Genomic DNA, 23,853 nt, shown 5'->3' with positions numbered 1-23,853 from the left:
TCCTATTCCCAGAACAAACATTAAAATAACTGCAATGATTATAATCTAGTGCTTTGAATTTATTTTATTTAGAAGAAAATAGTAATTTTTGCCTATTTATATTTTGAATATGCTCATTTCCAAAACATGACTCATTTACCCTCAGAAAAGGTTTTCCTCCTGCATTATGAACTTGGTTTGGTGATAGCATCATCCAAATCTAATAAGCATGACTCCTCTCTTTCTGTTCTTCTCTGACTCAATAAATTATTGAATCCTTTGTATTATATCATAAATATTGTTCTCAGATTCATTCTTTCTTTTCAATTTCCCCTTCACTACCTCATCCAATGCTTTTTATTTCCCCTTAACTTTTATGATGGATGCTTATCCAGCATATCCTATTATTACCCTATTTTTTTAGAGTTCCCACATTTACCTTTTGAATTTTGTCATTTCCTCTAAAAACCTTCAATGATACCTGACCACCGTAGAGATTAAGTCTAATCTCATTAACATAGTCTGAAGTGCCATTCTTTCATTATTTCATAATCTGTTTTAGGTGTGTTGATCAAGTCACTTCTTCAAACAGAATATTTACCATAGAAAATGGATAGATTTATTTTTCATAATGGACAAAAAGAAAGCATGCTACTTCCTGAGGGGCAGGGTTTGAACTCATGGCCTTGCACTTGCTAGGTAGGCACTCTATCACATGAGCCATGCCTCCAACCCTTTTTTGCTTTAGTTAATTTTGTCCATTGCCAACCTTGGACAGGTTCTTCTCACCCATACCCTCCTGGGTAGACAGCATTACAGTTGTGAAGCACCATTCCTGATTTATTTGATAAGATTGAGTCTTGCTAAGTTTTTTCCCAGGATGGCCTCAAACTGCTTAAAAATGAAATCCTCCTGATCTTCTCTTTCTCAGTAGCTGGGATTACAGATGTGAGCCCTTGCTCCTGTAATCACTGTATTTCATTTATTCCTCAGTTGTTTCTTTTCTGGGCAGAGTGATTTTACAGTCTGGTTTTCTGCTTCCATATCAGTATGGTAATGAATGTAACAGCAGGAAATTCTATTCATCTATGCCTTAACTGGTACAAGACTCATGTATTTAGTTGTTTTGTTTTTCACAAGTTAATATCTATTTCTGATCTCAACATATCACCTGAATACAAAAGGTTTTCATGGACACTGGATTCAATCTTCCATCATGTGAGTGATTCTGAATTACATGCTTATTTATCACTGGCTTGTTCACCCAAGAAAACTGGTTTATGTACTTATTTATTCATAAATCTTATGCTGTCTAGGTGGAGTTAAGCTTCTTATTCATTCAACAAGCTTATAGTGCATAATGAGACAATCTTACGAAAATTTGAAAATGGAAAATCTTTGTAGTGGACATTGGCAGACCAGATTGAAGATGTAAATTTTACATTCTATCAAAGTTCTGAGTATGCACTTGTGTTATAGGAATATCTCTATTTTCTATTGTAAGTCATATTTCTCATAGGAATAAATGTAAAATATTTGTAGGAAGGTGCACAAAAGGGAATATCCATGCCTCATAAATCCTATACTATTGCAGATTAGATTTTTTTTAATTTATGGAAACCATTTCACATCAACATATCTGTGATTCACAGATATTATATCATACAGTGGTGATTGCTTGGCATTATGACTAATGCATTCTCACATCCAATTTCCATTCTTAAACTTACAGTTGTTTTTTCATTTTTTTGCAAAAGTAGGACTGCTAGATTATTACAGAAACACTATCTTATCATGTGGAAAGATAATTTTAAATTAAAACACGGGATATTAAAATAACAGCAAAATAATTTGCTAAAATCATGACAGAAAATCTGATTTATATAAACCACAATGTGTCTTAAACTGAATTTGCATAACTTGGTTGCTATTTTATGTTTGCCAGCTGAAGTTGACTCTTTATATGGCAACAGGGCATCCACAGCTTCCAAGTAATTTGTCTGCCAACTTTAGTTTATGCAAATCATTTTCAATAACTTTTGGATTTGCATTATTTCAGATTTTTCAGGAAAAAATGAGAGAGTAGATATTTAACACACTCATCCAATGTGACATGGTAGATATTGTTGAATGTCTGCCAGACATTTCTATCCTTCCTGTGCTTATATACTATATTTTTAATCATGAGATAGTGTAGATCTCCAATTTTATTATGTATGGATTGAATTTATTGTGACCATTACAACAGGTAGAAGAGGCAATATGCCTTCTATCATATCTGGTAGCATCCACTAGAAGACCACTTATACTAGGAGAGAAAGAGAGAGAGCATATAGGGGGAAATTGAAGCTCCTGACTTGCATCAACTGACAGTCAGAGTTATGAAACCTTGTTGGACACCCAGTTCAGTCAAGTTCCAGGGTGAATGCAATCTCATACATGCCTAAGAAATAATAATGAGTTGACTAACTAGTGTTGAGCATTCAGTGGATTATTGACCCACAGAATTGTGTGAAATAACATATAATAACTTGAAGGCTGTAAGTTGTAGATAAAATTTTCATATTTCCATAGTAAGTGTCCAGTTACAAAGATGCTGTATTGTCTCTTCATTTCATAAATAGACTATCTTCTTTATATTAGTTTTTGAGATAATAAAAAAAAAGAATGATAAAAAGCTCAATATATTTTCTCTTTTGTAGCTGTTTGTATTGTGTTTTTAAAGTGTTTATTTCTTTTCTACTTTCTATTTGGATTCATTTGTTTCATACAAGTTTCTTAATCCTGAAGGTATGCCCTATTTCTTTCTTAAATTACTGATTATATTTTCAAATTAAGTTATTGTCTTCTCAACATTTTACCCCCTGAATCATTTCCAACTTCCACACCACTAAGTTCAGAGATGATAGTTATCACACATTTTTGTTTTGTTTGACTTTTTCACTACGTATAGCCATGGCTAGGCAGTAAATCAGAAATCCTGTGACGGCTTGATAAAACATTTGCAAGTTATTGATTTCTCTTCTTTCCTAACAGGCTATTATGAGGGCACAAAATTTTTTAAATCAGTTAATAAACTGTAGGTGCTCTACCAATATTTGAAGGATAAATAATTTGCATTTTCTAGATGAATTTCACTGGTCAATTTGCTAATACTATTTGAGTAATAACTTTCTTGTTTCAAATTCCATCAAAGAACACCTGGGCTTGGTGGTGCACAGTGGTAATCCTAGCTAACAGAGATGATGAGGAAGGAAGATCATGAATTGCATATAATTCACAGTGAGACCTTGTTTCAAAAACTAAACAAAATTCCATTCAAGAAATTAAATGATATGAATTTGCTTATAAATAGCATATAGCAATCCATAAACTTGAAAGGGAAAAGAATAAATGTTGATCTTCAGTGTTTTATTTGTTTGCTTGACTCATTAGTTTGTATTATGGCTTAGCTGCTGGAAGAAAAAACATTGTTATAAAAATGACTACCATATGCAGTAGGTGAATAATAAGCAAATATATATTAGTGTCTAACAGAGTAGTATATATAAAACCACATTTTATTCATTTATTCATATGTGCATACATTGGGCCAAATGAATAAAGAAGAAAATAAAATAAAATATAAAAATAAAAATAAAACCACATTTTAAACAGTGAAAGAAATAAATTGTAAAAACACAGTGGTAGTGTTGTCATGTTCTTTGAGATGTTAAATTATAATTTTAATAACACAAAAGTATAACATTAATTCAGGCATTGTGGTGCAAGACTTTAATCTCAGAACTGAGGAAGCTGACACAAGAAAATCACACGTTTGAAGCCAGACTGTGCTGTATAGAGTGTGCAAGAAAAGTCTGGGCAGTATACTGATTACCCTGTTTCCAATAATAGAGATGTTGACACCGATGTACCAAAAATGAAATACTTTTAGGAACAGATTGTTAGTTGATATTTCTATATATTGGGATAACTTAAAAATGGTAATTCTGCTTTTCTAGATAAAGCTTTTGATGACTAAGTGAGCAGTCTAAATTATGGCTGTGGAAACTCTGTCTTGCTTATGTTTATCCCTAGAATGTCAGTCCAGAGAGTAAATTTCTCACTCCCAAAATCTGTATGTACTGGGTGTCTGTTATCAGTTTTTCTTCTTACCTATTCTTGCAATCTATGACAGTTTTCATTTTATATCATAGATATTTCATCTGATAGCTGCATTAATATATTCACTGGTTGAAACAACCTGATTTTAAAAGTCAAATATGTGGGCCACATTTCAGAATCCATCACATCAACCTGGGGTGAGCCAGGAAGTGGAATTTTAAACTTCTCTCAAAGGTTGACACATGTGGACAGTTCAGAATTAAATCTTCTCAACACTGTTCAAGAAGCAAAATTATCAAGTTAGTTTGTCTATCAATAGGTGACAAAAATTTAAAATAGAATTTATAAGTATAAAAATAAAAACATCGAAATTGATGTGGATAATGGAAAATATTCTTTTATTTTCCAGATTGTGAGGCTGTCATATTGACATAATAATTAGTATTATTAGGGATTTGTTTTTAATTTTATAGTGTATTTATGAGGAAGAAGTGTATCTTCTTTAAGACATTGTGTTAATATTGAATCATCAAATTACACTCTTGTATAGAACTTTGATCTATGAGATCAGACTTTCTCTTTTCTTTTCATTTTCTTTTCTAGTTAGTAATTTATTTCCTAAAAGATGTCCCAAATTTTTCCCATGAAGGTTGTTTTTAAACATATAAATTGTACCGGCAATATTTAGAAATTTTATTAGAAAACTTATTTTCCTCTCTTCTTACATTTTGAGAACAGAAAGTACTTCAAACCTTTTCAGTATATTTATTTATTTGTTTGTTTATTTATTTTGGAGATACTAGGATTTGAACTCAGGGCCTTGAGGTTGCTAGGGAGGTGCTCTATCACTTGAGCCATGCTTCTAGCCCAAGAAATTTTGTTTGTTCTAAAAAAATTTTTACTTATTTTTTTATAAATAATAAAAAAATTATAATTTTTTATAAATGCTAGGTGGGAGTACATTGTGGCATTTACTAAAGTTCTTACAATATATCATACTTGAATTCGTTCCTTCCACCATTCTTTTTAAGAAAATATCATTTCTAGCCACATGTAATGGTACACAGCTGTTGGCCCAGCTACTTGGCAAGCTGAAGCCAAGAGGGCTGTGAGTCAAAGCCAGCCAGGGCAACTTAGTGAGATTCTATCTCAAATCTATACAATTGCTTTATCTAACCCTTCCAAAAGACTTTGAATACTATGATTGAGTTAAATGCTGTTTTATACTTATTCAAACCATGTTGCATCTGTTAGGGATCTTGTAGTCATGGTTGGTCTGCAGAAATCAAAATTAAGGGAACCAAAAAGGATTAAGGAGTAAATGGAAAAATGAAACCTGTTGAAACTATTCCAGGAATGGGGGAAGGGTGGAGAACAAAGAATGATGGAGGGGGTGAATTCAAGTATGATATATTTGATATATTGTAACAACGTTTGTGTAAATGCCACAATGTACCCCCAGCCCAACAATAAAAAAATGAATAGTGAAACATGCTAGAATCAGAAATATTCAAATACTTTTTATCATCACCCCCTCTAATTGTTATTTCAGCCTGAATTACAGAGCATCTAGTAGTATTAAGAACATCAGGATAAGGATTTCTCAGTAAAAGAAGTCACCATAAAAGGAGAAGGCTTTTGCTATGGCAATGGCCACATTGAGAGAGATGCTACCTGTTTCCTCCATCTGGTCTTACTTCTGGACCTTTTATTGGCCAAAGACAACCAGACAGTAGAGGGAAAAGGGAGCCTGAATGATAAGTTTTCAAAGGGTAACTACCCAGGGTGAACAGCAGATCACAGCATTATGGAATATGGATTTGGAGGGCAAACTGTGTTTATACAATGTTGAGGTAGAAAAAAAAAATGATCAACACAGTAGAAATACAAACATCTTAATAACTTTTGCATCATTACAGAGAATTTTAATTCACTCTTCACCAATTGAGGTCATTAAAGGAAATAGGAAAAATTGACCAGTATTAACAGATAATTAGTGCTTCAATCCCCACTCCTGTCTTTTGTCTTGAAACCTAAGGTGATAAACGATAGAGTTATCTGGCAGAAGTCATTGTCCTGTGTCCCTCTTCATCTCAGCCAGCTTTTACATATTGGGAAGTTTTACTTGATATGCATTAATAGATCTAGAATACCAAGTGACAGTGTGCACAATCCCCTAAATTCTAAGTACGGTCTCATTTGCCTCCTCTTGTCTCCTTTTAATCATTGCCACCACATAGGCTGAAACCTGGAAAATTTCATATTTTGGATTATTCATTAAATCAAAACTTTGCTAATTAAATAGTTAAAAAACATAGAATGTGTTAGTTTGTGATATTCATTATAGTACCTCTGAAATCACAACTGTGATTGGTGTCACTACTTGAATACATTCTTGATAACCCAAAATTATTCTCTGAGAACATTTTTGCACTGGTCAGGAAGTCAGATTATATAGGAATGTGGTAGGAATTATAAATCAAGAATCACAGGCATTTAATGGTTGCACTAAGATCTATCATTTGGTTGCACTAACTAAGATCTATCATTTTTCTCAGATTTGTACTATTGCTTTTGGTTGTTATTTAGGAAGGAGGATGGGAGAGAGCTCTACTTTGTGCCCTGTCTACAAAATTTGTGTGTCTAGTTTAGTGAGCTCTCCATAAATAAATTGATGATAGATAGAGACAGATAGATAGATAGGTAGATAGACAGATAGACAGATAGGTAGACAAATGTCACACACATTTTGCAGCTATGAAAATAAATACATGTAATTTTTGCAGTTTAACTAAATGCTTTATGAGATATACTGAGACTAAAGCCCTACCTGTCACTTGAATTCCATTAGCACAATGCTGCTAGAATACTATAGCAGCATTTTGCTTTCCCAGGAAATAGGAAATCATGTCAGAGACAGTTCAGAGACAGAAGCTGTGACTATTACCCTTTTCAGAGTGAAGGGACACCTTGCTACATGCCCAGGACTCCCTTTTCGTAGCTTAAACTAAAAGAAGTGGAACATACATTTTGTGTTCACATTATAGAGTTTATTCTCAAAGGGATGTGGTCTCTTTACTGAGGATCTGTGTTTCTCTGAAGTGATAGAGTATCAGCAGTAATTATCAGCCAAGCTAAAAGGAAACACACACATTGAGAGGTGTCAATTGAAAATAATTTAGATATAGAGATGACAAAAAATATACTGAAATGTTGAACAAGAAAAAAAAAGAATTAGTAGTACAAAAGTCAGCAAATTATATCCAACTAATCTTTCACCTAAGTGTGAGATGGGGAACCCACTTCAGCAGATGGAATGGTTTAGAAAGACCTGTATGATTCCCAAATCTTCTAGCTATTAGCCCTCAACAAATGAAAATGATCTAATCAAATTACTAAGAAAATTTTCAAACATGAGAGAACATGTACTTTTTTATCTTTAGTGCTATGCTGATTAATTAATATCAACTGATAATAATTATGCTAATAAGAGTAATAATACTTCAGGCAATTGAAATAAAATATACACTTGCTGTATGGATATAACTTAATTTCTTTACATAATAAAGATTCTGGAAAATTGGTGCTGATTCATCGGCAAATTTTATAGTTTACTACTTAAAAATTATATTATTTCTTATTAAACATGTGTTCTAAATGCCATATCTGTTTAAAAAATAGATATAGACACTTCATTTTTTTCAATTTTAAATAGAATCTCATGGTATATCAACTTTAGTGTGAGAAACCCATTGACCTTACTAACTGTCTTTATTTCATTTTCACAGTGTATCTTGCTTATACTTTTTTTGTTCTGCACGTTTCAACAAGTATTCTTTAGAGCATTTAAAAATCAATCTAAACTACTATTCTACACATTAATAAATCCTCATAATTCATAATGTAGAAAGTCACTGATTCCATCTAGATAATCTGGCATACAAAATTTTATCAAATATGTTTAGCTTGCAATTTAATATAGAGATATGAGTTCACATCTTCTAGAGCTGCTGTCTGTACAAATGATTATGGACGAAAGAGGCATGAAGTGAAACAGAACTGATCTGGCATTCACAATGATTCATGACATGACTCAAAGCCAAGAAGAAACATAAATCTTTCTCTTTCCCACTAAAAATAAATGTTAGCAGATTTTTATTGATGCCATTCAAAGTTCTCCATGTGACAACATAATTATCTAAGTTTACAAGCGATATCCCCATAGATGAAGCCTGGGAAAACTGAAAAAAAAAAATAACAAAAAAAACCTTTTGGTCTGTTTGGTTAAAAGGTCCCAAATGAGTGATTAATTTTGAACCTTTGGGTCTTTTGAAGCAGTTACTTTCTTTGAGTTCTGTAAGCCAAAAATTGAACCAGATGACTCCATTTGCTGAATTTCAGCACTAAGGTACTCTGAAATCAGCATGTCTGCAACTCACCTAACTTCAGTTTGGGTGTCACTCACCAATCAATTAGCTTTTTTCTTGTCAGTGTAGAAGCCCTGGCTTTTCCACTAGAATTGCTCATAAATCCATGGAATTGCCTGCTTATACAAATCTCTGGCTTTAACCTTTTAAAAAATTTGTTTATTTATTTGTTTCTAAAAAAATCATATATCCCACTAAGGTAAGTATGTGTATAGAATTACAATATTTTCTATGGCTAAAATTAAATGTAAGCATCTTTACATTTCTGCTTGTAAAAAGACTTTTAAAATTATTATAGTCCTCTTCCCTATTTATCCATACTGTTGCAAACTCAGAAGAACAAAAGTAAAGAAGAGTAAATACCTGGCAGGATGCTGGTGGCCCATGCCAGTAATTCTAGTTACTCAGGAGGAAGAGACCAGAAGAATCACAGTATGAGGTGGGGCTGGACAAATACTTTGCAAGGCCCTAGCTGTAAATTACCTGACATAAAACAGGACTGACAACATGGCTCAAGTGGTATGGCTATGAGTGGGAGGGAGGAGGATGTAAGGAAAGGGTGTAGAAGGGTAAATATGGTGAAAGCATTATATACACATATATGTAAATGGGAAATTGAGACATGTTGAAACAATTCTAGGAGTGGGGGCAGGGAAGATAAAGGAGAATGATGGAAGGGGGTGAATTCCAATATGATAAGAGTAACAACTTTTGTAAATGTCTCAATGTGTCCCCAGTACAACAATAAAAATAAATGTCACAAAGGGTAAATATCAAAAAGATATGTTTTAATCACTGTAGTCAAAGAGATTTTTACTGTTTTGACCAGGTTTTCAGAAAGCAAGAACAGCAATGAGGAATTGGGCACATCTAACTTTGGTTTTAAAGATGTGATTCAAATCGTATATTTCACTTTTACTCCATTTTCTTGACCCAAATTTAATCACAAACCCAAGGTTATCTGTAAGGTAGGTTAGAAGATATTGGCCCCAACTCAAAATCCTTCTGCCATGCTAAAAATTAAAGGAATGGAAAGACAAAAAAAAAACCAAAACCTGTAAATGGATATAGTTAGGAAAACTAAGAAATCACTCTTACATTCTGCATATGCCAAAGACAGGTTACTGTTACTTTGTAAATTCTTTTGAAAATACAGATATCAATGACGCTTAGAGAAAACTTCTTAAGTTTTAAATTTTTTTTTTAATTAACTGGGGATACTATCAGGAGAATATAATAGATAAAATATGAAAATATTTGTTAAAGGTAATATTTTCACTAATAGAAAAGCTTAAAGCTCATGTATAAAGTTATAGGAAGACTCCAGTTCGTTAAATGTCTTTACATGCAGCTTTAAATTTTTAATTGATAAGTTCTGTGAAGATACAATGAGACATGGAAATAGGCCTAGAAAAAATGTTGCAGAATCATCTTCTGAATCCATTTCCTGAGGGAAACATTGCCCGTATGATATTCTGAGACTTAAGAGAATTATCAGAAGCAAGTCTTTTTCTTTTCTTTTTTTCTTTTTTTTAAATTTTATTGTGCCAGTAGTGTTTTAGAACTCAATATCAAACATAAATGAGTTTTTACCTTATTGCAAAAATTTTTAAGACTGATCTTTGGTATGTGTGTGTGTCCACCTTCTGCATCTCTATTGAAAGTTTAAATTATATCGTACTGAAACAAAAATGAACTGAAATAAATGGGTTATTCACTGGATCCTGTACCTGGAATGTAAGAGAGGTGTGTTCCCACCTTGTCTATAAAATTCCAAGAACAATTGAAACAATCTGGGCTTTAAGTTGGGCAAGACATGTGCAGACCATAGGGAATCAAAAGGTAAGAATTTAGGTTTGCTTTCTTATAATTATGTAACCTTGAAAAGCACTTCAACTCTTTAAGTCTAACAGAAACACTGAGTACTTTGGATCAGACCGTCGCCAAGCGCTGTTCCAGCTCTAGCAGCCTGTGATTATAACTGTAATGCAACTCTAGATTTGAACATTGCTTTTCTTGCCAAAATTCTTTCGTGCCTCTGTTTTTCTACCTTCCTTTTTAGGAGGTTTCTTTGACCTTTTATTTTACATACCAGAGAAAAATATACTTTGTCTTTCCACTAGTGACTTTTACCAAAGAAGAAACTCATCAAACTTTGTACTCTTGGTATGGGAAACTATTTTTCACCAGACTATATGGGCATACATTCCCTAACACTCTACAATGAAATCATGCTATAATGTCACAAATCCTTATTTTCTGATCTATTCTATGCAAATTGTTTGGTTCCTTATTTCTGTTTTTAAAATTTTTATTTATTTGTTATTTTTGGCAGTGCTGGAACTAAATTCAGAGTCTCCTTGCTAGACAACTGCTCTACCACTTGAACCCTACATTCTTCTCCCTCTCCATCCACTTCCTTTTAATATCATCTGAAACTTCTTTATATTCCTACTTAATAGTTATTTTATAAACTGTTCTTCACTTTCACATTTTACCTTATATGTTACTCTTCTTTATGTTGGTGCTGATTACATTATAATAAAAGGGAGTTATTCAAAATGCATAGCTGTTATAAACACTATCCTTTTGATCCTTCTTGAAAATTTCACTCAAAAAATAAAAATTGATTAGTCAATGGATTATCACATGTATATTAACTTGTTAACCTTACATTACTTTCAACTGTCTATTCATAGTAACTTTGGCCTGCCTATGACACTTGTCACTTACCCTAAGACACCATTTCTCTGTGTTGCTCAACAAGAAGAACTAGGCAAAGAAATTTCCCTGTCATAGGCTGATTGGAGAGCACATGAGAGATTCCCCCACCATTACTGCACTGTCCTGGCTCCATGCCCCTGGCTGAATTTCTCTCCCAGATGTTCTTCCTACTACACTTTAATAATACCACTAAAGCTGTAAAGCTTAAAAACAAATATTTATTTGCCTCAATCTAGCATATCTCTGTTTAATCTAAAGATACCCTTTAATTGAGTGCCAATATTGTACCAATTACTGACAGTAAAGTCAGGTATAACAGACTGACTTTTATTCCAGGGTTTCTTTCTTTTCAAACAAAATACAATAAAACAAACTTATAAGAAAAGTAAGGTAGGTTCCCTAATAGTTCTAGAGTTAAAAGTTACTCATAGATTTTTTTATGTTACATATCATTTCATTGGAGAGTTATAGTAAATTTTCTCATATTAAATTTTCATAAGGAGCCTATGGAATCATAGGTGTTTATATTATTGAGAACAAAGATAAATTATATTTAAATGCTTGTTTTGCCCTTGCAGATTATTAATGCACTAAACTGAACTAAGGAAAAATTGCATTAGCTCTAACAGGATAATTTTCCATGCTGACTACACACATTGAGCAGGATACAGGCTTCCTGCCAGCAAATGAACACACCTCAGAGTGACTAACTAGGTAAGTCTCTTCAGCTGAGAGAAATCCAGAAAAGTTTCAATAGCTTAGGGCAAACAGGCTGGAACACGCCATAATATCTGGGTAAATATGTCTGGTTAATGACTAGGGGGGATCTAAAGTGGATTTAACATCACTGACATCTTTGTATTGCTTCGACACATTTTTTAATGAAAAGTTTTGAATGTGGCCAGGCATGGGGTACGTGTCTATAATCCCAGCTACTCAGGAGGCAGAAATCTGGAGGATAACAGTTTGAGCTCAGCCTGTGGGGAAAGTTTTCTAGACCCCACCTCAACAAAGAAGCTGGACATGGTTGCATACTTCTGTAACTCAGGTACACAGGAGGCAGATCAAAGAGGATTACTGTCTGAGGTTGGCCCCAGGTAAAAACTTGAGACACTATTTGAAAAATAATGATAGCAAAAAATGAGTTGGGACCTGGCTTAAGTAGGAGAGTACCTTCCTGGCAAGCACTAGAACCTAAGTTCAAACACTAGTACAACCAGAAAAAAGTTATGGGAAATGGAATCATAAGTTTATGATTGGCTTTTTGTCCTGGGTGAAATTTATCAGTGGAAATTCAGTGGTATGAAACACGTCATTTGTCATTATAGTTATACGAGACCAAAATTTATATTTAACACTTCCTACCTTTGTCTATTATCCACTTAAATTTCCCCCTCACTCACAGCTAGCTAGTCCAGGTGACATCTCCAATGTCATAACCTCAAGTCCTCACCTCTGAGAGCTTGGTCATTGCTCTCTATGCAATGACCTGGCCCATGACTACTGAATTCATCTATCTAGTATCAAAATCAAGCAAGGGCATTAAGAGATATCCAAGCAATCACCAAAAAGAAAATGGATGCCTTTCTGCCCCACCTACCTACAATGTAACAAAAACAACACCTCCTGTTGATTGGGTTTGGTTTTATGGGGTTTAGAAATAAATTCCAGATACATTTCTAGTTTGTCTCACCTTCTCAAGCATGAGAATTCTCTACAGTTCTTTGGAATGTTGAAGGGAAAACAAATACATTCAGATTTCAGTCTTGCTCAATGTTAAGGTAAAAACCAATCTAGCACCAAAATGAAAATTATTACTCCTAGAAAAGTGTTTTATTAAAACACTAACTGCACACAAAGACAAAAGGCATTTATAAATGGGGCAGTATTCATGTAATAAGTGTTCAGATTGCTCTAAAAAAGATAGAGGTTAGTGAGTGGGGACGAAGAAAAGGTAAGACCTCAAGAATCTCACAGGATGACTGTTGCATAAAACAGAAATACAAATATTTGCCATTTGACATTGTGCTTTAGACATTTGATAACAATTTTTCCTTGTTAACAAAAAAGTATATTTTGATTATTAACTTATGGCTAATATCCCCCACTCAGTAGAGCCAAATTTGTTAACTGGACATGTGTGTTCTGTCTTCTGCCGCCTCTGTGTTAGTGCTCAGTGTTTAAAATGATCTGAGTTCTTGTAATGCAAGGTCAGTCAGCATGAGTTTAATTTAGCAGCACTGGTTTTCTAATAAGTGATGCCACAAATGGACAACTCAGCTCTAAAATGGAAATAAATCTTTTAAAGAAAGAAATTAAAAGAAAAATTTCCATTACATTAAAATATTCATTATGTAACAGTGTAAAAAAATACTGGAAAGCACATAAAAGTAAATTATGAATGGTTTTTTAGAGCAATGGAGAAAAGTGCTTTGGGGGGCACAAGTACCACTGTGTTATTAGCACAACAGCCAACTGCAAATGAAGTGAATTAGTATGAAATCCTAAGTGTGATACAGCCGGGTGTGGTGGTATTCATCTGTAGTGCCAGTTCTCCTGAACCAGGAGAATTGAGATGTCAATGCCAGCCTGAGCTACATAGTAAGTTCAAGGCCAACCTAGGCTACATAGGGGTTGCTGATTGAAAAAAATACATGTGTGTTACAGGAAGACTTGGTGTTCTCTTTTCAATGTTTCATATAAAAACATTTTACCTTTTAAATGAGATACCCTAATGGCATATATTCAAGTTATTTTACAGTGTAGGAAATTATACAAATATTTGATACTGCTCTGCAGCACAGTCAAGGCAAAGTTAACTGTCCAGTTGAATGGACATTGCCCTGCAACAGTTAGCATTATTAAAGTCAACCAAACAGCAAAGATAAAGGAACTGTTAAGATGTTTGTGATATATTTACAGCAGCTACATACCCATAATGTGCATAAAATTAAATATATGAGCAAAATCTAAAATAAGATTAAGCTTCAAATTGAAGAAGAGGAAGAAAATATCATTTTTTAAAGAAAAAGACAATAGAAAATCACATTTAATAGAACTTTGCCATATAAATAGCTGATACAACACCAGAATTCTTCTTAAGCATGTAAATGTAGAGGCTGATAAGCACTTAATATCACCAAACTTTCATGACACTAACATGGCTTAAAGACTAGCACTTTCAATGCCATGCTTCTCCTTTGTCTGGTGAGAGCTCCATCTTGCTGGGTTTGCACTGTTACCAACTTTCCAGGTTCTCGTGCAGCTACTTCTTGTTCAGTGAATTCAGCATTTGTTAAATCAGCCCTTTTCTAGATGGGAGTTTAATAATTTAAAATCTGTTTTGATTTTGTGCACATCATTAAGTATGTACTGCCTTCACTGATGCCTTTCAAATATTAGGGTTTTTTTTTCTCATTTTCTTCTTTCTGGGCTGAAAACTCACTCTTCAAAACACATCTTTTTGCAGATTAGCAATCAGAGGCATTTTCTGGAGGATTCTGCTGCATTTTGTAGATGACATCTTTGTTACCATATGCGTTCTAGTCATATGCAGATTCATTCCTGCTTGTAGAATAATAGACACACTACGTTGTGGGTGTAAAAGAAAATCCTGCCTTCCCTTCCTATGTCATTAGTGTCAGGGGACACAAGCTCATTGTTACCTGGCTAGAGTGCTGCTTGTCTTAGTGTTTAAACTGGTTTGGAGCTCTGAAAATGTAGAGCTAATTGACAATCTTTGACAAGGCCTGATTGAACTGAATGTCCAGAAAACAGAAGGCAAGCAGTCTTCTCATGAAGTTTCATTCTAAATTAGATTTTAGCATTTGCATGAAAGATAGGAAGATAAAAGGTCATGGGTGGTTTTTGTTTGGTTTTTAATGAGACTTATTATAGCATGTTTATATAGGGGACTAATGTAACTAAGTGGGGAAAACCAATGATTTATTAAAGAAAGTAGATAACATCCAAGAGTAAAATCACTGAGCACATAAGAGAATTGAGATAAAGGTCAAGTTTGGAGGGATTAGATTGGCAAGGCAAAGAATTTGGGTTCCAGAGCAGTATTGTTTTAATTTTGATTTTTTATCCTTTATGCTCCTCAAATGGTAGTTCTTTGATTTGTGTTAAAATTATAAGAGGATGCTTATGTCAATTTCTACAAATAACTCAAGCATACTTCATTGAAAGGAGAGTGTCAGGGTTACTACCTGGTTCCAAGGATGGGGGTATAGTGTTTTGAGCAGAGGTCTCATTGATGAGATGCTGGCTCAGAGCAAGCAGTCCATCTGCCTCTCTATCATTGCCTCACAGGATCAAAAGGAGTGGATCCCCATTCTGATATGTCTTTTGTCACTCAAGGCAATCTTGACTGCATGTTGCTCAGTATCTTTAGATAAGATACACTCAGTTTCAATTTGGGACCAAATCTACCAAAAGAGAGGAAACAGGGAGAAGACTCCTGAACCTTTGATCTCAGTCATCTCAGACCACTGAGACCTTAGCATATACTCACCCTGCCATTTGTGATAGAATGTAACCTCTGTATTTTCAAAATTAAGGCTTATTGGGGGTGCTTTTACTTTGAAAATTTCTTTTTCCAACTGTCAACATGCTATCTGATTAGCATTGTCTTGAATGTATAGGTTTGTTACAAATTTGAGTAGATACTTTGATTATAAGTTGGAAGAGTGGTCATTTACTCTTTAAAAATCTTGCAGTGTATTTTTCATATTTTTTTAGCTTTTTTCCTAAATGTATTTTAAAGTGATTGCAGTTTGTTTAATGGCTAACTTCAAATACATTGAGTTGCTTACTCTCTTTTTGTTGTTGTTTATTAGATTATTTGCCTATTCCTGTTTACATCTTAGTTATTGTGGCATGTAATAAGAAATTTATTAATTATTCCTAGACAATAAAATATAGTATGAAAATATTTAACACTAACATAAAACAAAAAGTCTATATAGTAGATTTTGATTTTTAATATATTTTTAAAGCCTTGATTGACTTTTGTATACATTTTTGTGAGTGTAAAATAATTCCTAAGAAGCTTTTTCCAAATGAAGCAATTCTTACTCTTCTTTCCCAACAAATGCTAAAAATGGCAACTGTCCCTAGAGTCAGTGGAAGTTTTGCTATGTAAACTGCCAAATCAGGTCCCGTGGGTGGAATCTGACAGCTGTATAATGCCAAGCTGCAAATTTCACGGCAGCTGAGCAGAGGGAGAAATTCCATTTGAAGATCTGAAGTTTCAGGAGAAATTTAGTTAAGTAGAAGGAAATTTCACAAGTTGGAATGTACACAGACTTTTCAAACTCCTTTTTGTTAATTTTGAAATGTCAATGAACAGTTAAGACCTCAATTTCATATTGCAGAGCATGTGTTGTTTCTTTAATTTTCCAGTTTAGGGACTGAAATAATTCATGGTCTTAATGACAATTATAAAAATCCTTTGTGATTAGAACTTGATTACCTAAGAGAATGCCTTTCATGTCATATATGAATGTAGAATTTTATGTCTTGTAATGAACATTAAAATAATGTATATATTTTGATATTAAATCAAAGCATCCATGAAAGTCCCCATTTTGGAATGAACCCTTAGGAATGGAAAAGGTGATTATTTCTCTGAGAGTATGGGAAGTATTCATTTATTAATTATTCTTTCATTCATTTATGAATTATTAAGTTTAAGCCTGTTGTCAATTTCCTTGAGACACTTGTGGTGAAACAGTAGCTGAATGGACTTCTGCACTAGGATTCTCATTTACTTTATTTATGGGGAGCTAGGCATAAAACAAATTGATAAAATAATATGCCATATGAAAGATGGCTGGATAATATTCATCTCTATGTATGTATATACACACACAAACAGCATTTTTTGAATCTTTTCATCATTTGTAGGGCACATGGGCTGTTTTCAAAGCTTAGTATGGCAAATAGTTCTCCAATAAACATGAGTATGCAAGCATCTTTGTAGTATCCTGATGTATTCCTTAGGTTATATGCCCAGGAGTGGTATCTGGACTTTATGGTAGTCTGTTTTTAGTTTTTTTAAGGAATCCTAATACTTCTTTCCATAATGGTTGTACCAATGTACATTTCTTGCTTTTTAAAAATGTGATGTCATCAATTCTGTTTGGATTTCATCATCTTTTTAAACAACGCCTTGTGCTACCAATATGGCTTGAGTTTTTTTTTTTAATCAAATATGTTAGGAAAGAGGCTTTACAGATGATCACTTTTCAAAAAAATCATGAAAACCATAAATATAGTGCTTATGCATTTGGAAATCTCGGTGGTATATATATAAATATGCTTGCAGTGTCTCATTGACACTGTTATGAAAGGTCTTTGTCTAAGGGATTGAGTATGGTTTAGGGAAAGAAGACAAAGTAATTCTCAAGATATACTCTTGCCTTTTCTTCTCTCTTGAGCTTTGCCTGCAACTGCCCTGTGAGATCATCTGATTACAAAATTCTAGGAGTTGTTACTATTCGTTGACTTCCAGCATTAGCCTGATTTTTAATTTCTCACATTTCTCTTTCAGTTTTTGGTTGAGTTGTTTTGCTTAGGAGGTAATGTTATGTATATGTAAATATATAACCAATATAAACATATATGTGTATATTAGGTACAGATATATGTATTGTTTCAGTGAGTTTTTCTTACCCTTTTTTTATTCTTTTGTGGGGTCTCTATTTTGTCCTTTAAGATTTATTATTAAATATATTAACATAACTCTTTAAAAATACTAGTTTTATAACATGTTGTTAGAAACTGTATTTGCTTTTAAAAAGCACTGACTCCTTAATTGTGCCCACAAGTTAACTGAAACCATAATAAATGCTTGACATCCCTGACTCCATTTAAAAAATAACAATGATGTGCCATGTAGCTTGATACAAGCCACATAGAACCCTTAAATTTTAGATAAATCTAGACTAAACTGGTAGCTGTACCACTTTAAAATACAATTTTACCTGTTCCATAATACTATATTTAAAATGAAAGACAATAGTGCTTTTTGTGTACTTAACAAGAGTTTTTGAAATCATATCTATTGTTTTATTTCTACATTAGCTATAAACACTGAGATTTATGAAGGTATCCTTATTGTTATATTGGAAAGCTTCAAAAGTGAGGTTTTTCTGTGGAATTTGAAGAGTAATAAAAAAGTTCCTTAGTATTCAGGGTATAGATTTTCTAAAAATTGCAATAATCTAAGAAATATCTTAGTGAATTAAAAAGCTTGATATATTTGTTAAGGCATTATATACACTCCATATGATTCTGTTTAACATGTACTCAGTGCATTAAAAAGTGCTTAGCTATAAAGAAGGAAAATTACTGAAGACTAAAATCCATTACATAGTTTATATGACATGATCACCAATGTAGGATGCCTCACATAATTGCAGCAAGGATGATCCTGAAGTTTCACTCACACACACTGGTCTTGAGAGAATGGCAATTGTAGACATTACTGTATTTTATGATTTAAAATGTTTCAAAAAAGAAAGTTTGGCAATGTACCCCTACCACGCACAACAGAAAAATATGGGTAAATATACAGGAAAGAAAAACATTGGAAGGAAGGAGACAACAACAAACCCAAATTACAGTTTATGCAATAAAACAATAAAATTTTGACACCCAAAAACATAAGATAAAGTTGTTCCTATATCTACATCTAGGTGAGCTAAACAATAGAAAACAAAGTAAGTTTTAGACAAATGAGCAAACCAAAAATTGGAGGAAAAGGGTCTTTCATGAATTTCTTATAAAATTTTGTACTTTGAATTTCACTCATTATCAACACCACAAAAACACATTGTAAATGAAACATGTCTTTAAAGGTGTCAGGTGCAGAATTCAAATCATCAATCATCAACAGATCAATCAGCCAATGCATACTGTGAAACTACCAGCCTCTAATAAGTCATGTTGGATATCTATTTGACAAGAAAGAAAACAAGAATTATAGCAGGGTTTGGAAAGAAAAGAAATAAGTCTGATACTATTTTATTGGAAACAAAAGGCATTCTTTCTTTGACATATCAGTAACTTCTACAGAGTAATATTCAGTCTCAAGAGACATTACTGCAAATTTTTGTCCAACCCAAGACAACTATTGATGATGTCTTTTTTCAAAATGTAAGAGAAAGTTTGTTTTGCTCTAAATGATGTTAAACTCTTCCAAACAAATCAACTGTGCTCCTCCAATGCTTCCATATTACTTGAAAAATTTTCAGTTCTGTGTTATCTCTCGAACCGGCCTTGTTTAATTACAAGAGAATTGTTCAGTGAGCTTTGTGCTCACAGACATGTAATATGGTGATAATTGAATTAAAAGGATTTTATTATCCCATTTCAGCTAAAGGTGTAGCTATCTACACATTCTGAAAAAAGCTCCACTTTCAGCTGAGCAGCTCAGCTAGTCCTGATTGTGTAACTTATGGCACAGGGAAGCCAAGTCATCTGTAGCAATTCAGTACAACCAGTACTCAACCCAGACACTGAGCAAACTTGGCATATCTCAGCAATATAACAGGTACCACATAAACTCTTTATGCTAAAAGAGATAGTGAAAGCATTCAGAATTTATAACAGCACAATAGCTATTTACCAAAAAAAATCACTATCTTCTCTCAGCTTAAATTTTTCATGATTCTTAAAAATACCTACATTGGCATGCCATTTTGGCTCACAGATATTTAAGAGGCAGAGATAGGAAGATCACAGTTCAAGGCCATCTGAGCAAAAAAAAAAGTTAGAGACCCTGTCTCAAAGAACAAGTCAGGTACAGTGGTACATAGGAGACAGAGATAGCACGGTCATAGTCTGAGGCTGGCTTGCACAAAAACCATGCGATCCTATCTGACAAAATAAGCCCAAAGTACAGAAGCATAGTTCAAGTGGGACAGCAATTGCCTAACAAGTACAAGGCCCGAGGTTCAATCTCCAATATTCCAAAAGCATGTATGTGTGTGTGTGTGTGTGTGTGTGTGTGTGTGTTATAGAAGGCCCTGCAGTTAACGATTGAACTACCAATAGTTCAGTGTGAGCCTCCTGAAGTGTATGGTTTTTTTTTTTTTCATAGGTTGTTTTCTGATGTCACAGACTTGTGACATCTAAGACAGGCATGTGTTCTTATGAGAGCCACAGGCTATAATCTGTAGATGGCTATTGAAAATGAGTATAACCTAACTCGTGCCACTGGAAGGGTAGTAACTGCTGTTCCTTTGGCAGATGAGCATCTAACCGGCTGCCATTATAAGATGGCTACCTGGTCCACAACAACTATCTGTGTGTTTCCTTACCATAATTTTTTAGTGGCACTTCTGGATGTACTCCAATGCAGAACACAAACCATATCACCCAATAGTTTTACAATTTGACCCCTTGGAATCTTCCAATCCTTTCTTAAAATTTTCAGATTCACAGGTGACGAACAGTATAGATACTAATAGACTCTGCAAAATAGAAGATCTGCTGTTGTAGGTTTTGACATTAAAGGTTTCTGAGGGACTTATAAATATATTTATATATAGCATAGTTCAGAAAAAGTTATTTATTTTAGCATAAGAATAATTCAAAGACATATAGCTAATTATCCTGCAAGCTTTATTTAAATATAATGATAACTATTACAGAGTCAAATAATTGAAAATTATCATGAGATTCGAAAAGATATCCTGTGGTAAGATTTTAATAAGGATTTAGAAACATTGTATAGTAAGAGGAATAAAGCACAGAAAAATATCAGATGAGTTTGAGATTTTTGGTTGTGTTTTTAGGACTCATTCTCAATTACACAGGATGTGCTTTGTCTTATGATCATCAAGATGCATACAGAATATGCTGATCTGAGGGAAACTTTATTCCTATACAATGAGTGGTTCTGGAGACCCTTCTGCTCACATAGTCTACATCAGGCTACCTGCTCAAGGGCAGAATCCAAGAGGCCATAATGGACACCATGTAAAACTACAGATGCATAGATTTTCTATAAATGATGTTGGCAAGCTGACTTAGCTTGTTCTCTGATCTTAGTACAGGTGTATATAAATCATTAGTTTGTTCATTTCGTTTAGGTTTGGCAAGTTCAGAACCTTGACTTCAGGCATCCCTAGAGATAAGATTGCCCACACGAGCTGATATTGACCCTGTACTTAAAGAAAAAAAATAACAAAAAGGTGAACAGGAATTATAAAACAAGAAAAAGAAAGTGAGATTAAAAGGAAAACACCACAGGAAATTTGGTAAGAGTAGTTTTTTTTAAACCATCTGGTAAATAATACATTTTTTGCTAGTTTGAAAGTCAATGTAAGCATGATATCTTTCAGTTGGCTAACCAGGAATTAAAAAAAAAGTGTCAGTTGTTTACAATTTGTGCTTATAGTATTTATATGCAAATATGTCTCTGAAATTATATACCAGGAACTTTGCTAAAGTTTCGATCTTAGTTACCCTACATAACTTTATTAGAGTTTCTCAATCACATAGAGAAAAGAAAATTCTTTCACATTATGGTATGTGCAAATTAAGGGAAAGTCCGATGGGTGTTTTTGAGATATTATTTAAAATTCATTTCAATGAAGATTTGTGTCATCATTACAACATACACTCTAATTTTTACAACATTGAATATAATATAAAACTATGACATATTTCACAACATCAGCAAAACTAGAATGAGAGGTTTATACAAACTGCTCGTTGAATTTGTGAGAATTTTTCATGTATTAAAATACCTTAGAAATGAGGTTGTAAAATTGTTTCCCTAGTCAATTACAATATCTTCACCTTATATCTAACATAAGCTATGTGTCTTGGCAAAGCAAGTTCTGAATTTGTTTCTGCCGTTGATCTGGGGTTTGAACTCAATGCTTCTCACTTGCAAAGTGGGCAACACTCTAGTCCAGTTTTGCTCGGGTTATTTTAGAGATGGGATCTTGAATTATTTGCTCAGCTGGCCTCAACCACAATCCTCGCAATCTCAAATTCCCAATAAGTAGGATTACAGGTGTGAGCCACCAGCACCCAGCTAAATTCTGAAATTTAAAAACATCTCTCTTTCTTCATTCAACCTACTAGATTAAAAACAAGAAATATTTTTTTTAATAAAAAGAAGTTATTTTTTTCTAGTGGTGCTGAGGCTAAAACACAGGTCCTCATGCATCCTCACCAAGATCTACCCAATTACACTCCCATCCCTGAAACTCTCTGAGGTATTCTCTGAGAATACTCTGAGGTATTCTAGTTAGAAGAATAGGACAAAGGTTTTGTTAGAATTTTTAAAACATAGCAGGAATACATATATACAATAATTATTATATTTACTTGTCTTCTTCATTTTATTATTCATGCAGCTCTAAACTGCCATCATCCTATTTAATCAAATCTAAAATGTGTAATTATTCACATCTAGATGCAATTGAAGTTGGGATACTATTGATCCAACAGCAATTTATATGTGACTCCATGAAAACCTTCTTTAAACTATCTCTAAAGTCAAGGAGGTTCCAGCACCACAGTAGCAAATAAGCCAACAAAGGCAGGAGAGCAACAGTATGCAAATGAAAAAGTGGAAAATAAGCCTGCCAAGGTTGCAGATGTGCAGGGCATGTCCTCCACCAAGAGCCACGGGCCTCACAATGGTGTCCATGTCTGGAAAAATCAGAATGCTGCTTCTTAAATGTTAAACCTTAAGCACTGCATTAATACGTGTTTCAGTAAACAGTACATTAGGAACTTAGTCTAAACTCAGCATTGTATCTACTGCATGGCGACAAATTGACGAAATGTGCATCCTTTTGTTTTCTTTGTTATATATTCCACAGCATCTAAGAGGAAGCCATCTCTCACTTTCAATTACTTTCACTGATGTCACTGTCACTGACACTGCTGCTACCATCATCACTGTCACTGATCAATGCATTTAGGTTGGCCAGAGCTTCTTTTTGTTCTGGGTTGATAGCAAAGTTAGTCATTACTCTCTGGGCAACGGTTTCACAAATGGGCAAGCTGAAGGCATTTGCCAGTTTCACAACGTCAACGGCCTGGGAAGGCTGTTGGACACTTTTACAGTGCTCCCAAAATTGCTCAGAAACTCACTTCTAGGGATCTTATGCTTCCTGAAAAGCCCCAACATTTTCCAGGCTTCTAGCCCTTGAACACAGCTATACAGTTGAGAGTGTTACCAACCAAATCAGGAGCAGTCTGTCTGGCACCTTGGCTTCCTATATAGATTTGATATCAGCAGCAGAGTCAGCAAATTCCATCAGATGCTGACAGGGTCTGTGGTGTATGCTTATTCCTTGTTAGAAGCATTAGGATTGCTTCACTTAGGTCACTGCAAAAGGTGTGATTAGTTCTGATTAGCTCAATCAATTAGTTTAGTATTAATTCATTATCAAATTATGTCCACTAACTAGACATTTCTGGAATATATTTTACGTTGGCTAAAATGACTAAAGGTTATTATCAAGAATAAATTGAATGTAAAAACTCTATTTTCTAAAACATTTCCCATTTTAGATTAGTTCTGAAGCAAGTAGAATAAAAGAAATGGAACTTTCATTCCTTAGAACGTTGTTGCTCTTTACTT

At 33.8% G+C, this 23,853-nt stretch overlaps 1 pseudogene; it reads right to left on the bottom strand.

Annotated features, from left to right (window-relative positions):
• LOC109679491 (sal-like protein 4) overlaps positions 1–23,236 on the bottom strand; it is a 153,875-nt pseudogene extending 130,639 nt beyond the window's left edge.
• Positions 23,237–23,853: the final 617 nt, after the last annotated feature.

This window comes from Castor canadensis, chromosome 5 (genome assembly GCF_047511655.1).
Source record: "Castor canadensis chromosome 5, mCasCan1.hap1v2, whole genome shotgun sequence".
NCBI lineage: Eukaryota > Metazoa > Chordata > Mammalia > Rodentia > Castoridae > Castor > Castor canadensis.
The sequence above is the reverse complement of the archived record's forward strand: the minus strand, read 5'-3'. Positions and strand labels throughout refer to the sequence as shown.